Raw genomic sequence first — 3,370 nt, forward strand, 5'->3', positions numbered from 1 at the left:
CTTGAATAGCACAATTGAAAATCTGTAGACGATAAATATTAGGTTCATGATAAAATACAATTTTCAAATGTGAGTATTGATAATAAGCAGTTACAAACCAGTGGTGTAGCATAGAATATGTCATGCCCCAAATAGAAACTGTGAGTTTTGTTTTCATGAGAAAATGGTCTAGCAATTAATTGTTGACTTTTGATAAATGACTCCACAAATCCAAGTTGTATATGGACACGAGAACCCTAATATTAAATGACAATCTCAGTTGACATACAATACTCATCGAGTGCTGTGATCTACATTCAACAGCATTATAAAAATGAGTTGTGATAGAGAAATCAAAAATTTAAGCTCATCATTTTACAATTTGAGAAAATAGTCTAGAAAAGTTACATTCCTAATGGAAAGTAAGCAAACATATGAACATCTAATACAAAAATTAATTAAGACCATAAAACAAAAAAATGGTTCACATGGTGGGTGTATCGATCAACATATATCTCCATGAATTCTTTTCAAAAAAGTTGGAGATTCAACATTGATCTTTTTTACTTCTTAAAATTGTTGTCGATAGTTTTGAAATTATTTCATCCATAATCTCTTCTAAGTCCTCCTCTATGTTCATGTCCGCATAATGTCCATGTCCACATCCATGTCCACATCCATTTTTTGCTATTTCATTTTCTTCAAGCAATATGGTACCATTTGCTTCAAGAAATTATGCAGAATTAGTTGAACGTAATCCATGATTTTTCATTAATAATTCATTATTTTGTTCAGCTACCAATAGACAAGGTATGAGTTTTGAATACTTCTTAAGATTTCGCTTACGATATTGCTACTGTAGAAACATATTCGAGGCATGAAATGTGGAGAGTTTTTTTCAACATATCTTCATCAATGAATTTTTCTCTACAGAGAGTCAATTTTGAACATATTTTAAATAGTTCAAAGTTGTACTCACTATCAATTTTAAAATCCTTTAAATGAAGATATATCTGATTAATGGCTAGCTCTAGGATGGACTACAATCCTTAGATGGTCAATTCTTTTACTCAAGTTTTTTCAAAGAACTTGCGGATCCTTCACAGTAAGGTATTCGGTTTTCCATCCATCGTGAAAATGGTAAAGAAGGAAAATATATGCTCTTACTCGGTCTTGTAGGGATTCTTTGTTTTATTCTTTTATTGTCTCTCCCATACCATTTAAGATAAGATGAACCTTAGCATCAAGAATCCATAATAGATATTTTTTGCCAGATGAATTGAGTGCAACAAACTCAAGTTTAGTAATGTTCGCCATTTTAATGACCTTTGATGAGTTCGTTTCCAATGCGAAGATGAAATGTAATTGAAATATCTTTTGAATACTGATGAAGTGATCCACCATTTTTTTTCTTCCTGGAAAATATTAGACTTTAAAAATAAAAATAAAAAGAGCTATCGTACTGATAACGTTTTATAAACAAAAGAGAAAAGAATATAGAGTAGTCAATAAATTTGTATGTGTTTTCTTGTGAATCAAAACCCTCTATTTAAAGTGAAAAATTAGGGTTGCAATTAATACAATAGTCATAATAACTAAACCTGTATGGTATAATGATTATTCAGTAATTAATATATCTTTTACAAAACTAAAGGAATAAGAGATAGATATAAGAGAAAAATAGAGGGAGTCAAAACCCAATTGTTTGATTTTATTATAACAATGGACCCATATTTATAATTTCAAAATTAGAGTTACATTCTCAATAGAATACACTCTTGTAAATTAAGTAAAACATATTTTAAGTATCCTGATAATACTAAATAGACATCAATAATTAGCTCGTATTTTTACAACTACATCTAGTTTATTAGGAAATATTGTTCATTCTTTGGGGTAAACATGAGTTAGTTAATCTTATATAAAAAAAAAAATTAGTTTTTTTTTTCTGCATTTTATCGAATTCAAAATTCTTACTTACACCGACAATCTTGATACAATCAAATTGCAAATTGCAAATTGCAAATCTAGAGTTCTTAAATTGATTAATTCATATTTTTTCTTAGTAAAATCTATTGATTTAATATACACAAGTTCTAGGTCACGTATTCCATTTGTTACATGGAATTATTGTCTGTTTTTGTCACTATAAGCAAACAAAAATATGATTCGATTAATCTAATTATAATAAATTAAAAATGAATGACAAATATGAAACAAACCCACAAGTAAAGTAATCTAAAGTTATTTTTCTCAAACATAAGCCAACCAACTCTCCTTTACGAACTTTAAAAGGTTATTTTGTAATGAAAAAAATTACCTCAAGCTCTCTTTTACAAGTTCCATGTTCATGTACTAATTAATTTTTTTGCATAAATCAGTTATATCCCACTCAATCCAACTCACATGTCCTTAGCGGATTCATATTCCATTTTGAGAAGTTCGCATTTACAAATTTTTTATGTTTTTATCTTATAACTTATTATTTTTGAATTGCTAAATACAACAGGGTCATATGTATTTGAAATTTTCCAACATTCAATGTTATGAAGAATGTCTTCCAATTACACCTATTAAACGCTTTCCGCCGATTTCCACAGTTAAACTGTCGAAACAAACTATCGAATTCGATATTTTCGAAATGTAGAGATACACATTTCAACTTTCGATTTCACTTGTTTTCTATCATTTGGATTTAAATATTATAAGTTGCCACTTTCATGCTATTAAATGCCTATATATTGATTGAGTAGAATGCTTATAATTACAATCTCAACTTTTTCTATACAAGTAATAATTTTTTTAGCCTACGCATTTGGAAATACAATTAGTGTGGGAGAGTTGGCCATAGAGCGAGCCACATGTTCGAACCATGTTCAAGCACAAAGCACGTAAATAGGAGTGATGTTCAAGCGTTGAAGTTGTATTTTTCATCACACAATGTCGGCATTAAACATTTTACATTATATTACCAGTTTCGGGTCATTATCATTTGTAGGTATTATTCGTGTAAAAATAAAATTACAAGAAAAGCAATTAACTAGACAAAATATTTCATTATATTAACAATTCAACTGTCAATCCCCAACGGATTGTTTCAGTAATCCTCGACAGTTCAATGCAAAGTAGTGAATTAGACGGACATAATGAATAATCGAATGCATAACATTATGCTCGTACGTTAACACTTGAATTCCTGACAAAAACTAGAAAAACATAAATATAATCGAGAACATAAGCATTGAGGCCCCACTTTAATCGTCACCGATATCTGAACGTTCGCCCCTTACTATATTTTGTTCGAATCATCCAAACTTATGATAATAGTCTCGGCCGGTGGAACATTGGATAACAAATCATCGTTGCCAGGATCATCTGCATACAAAACCAT

This window comes from Olea europaea, chromosome 6 (genome assembly GCF_002742605.1).
Source record: "Olea europaea var. sylvestris chromosome 6, O_europaea_v1, whole genome shotgun sequence".
Taxonomy (NCBI): Eukaryota; Viridiplantae; Streptophyta; class Magnoliopsida; order Lamiales; family Oleaceae; genus Olea; species Olea europaea.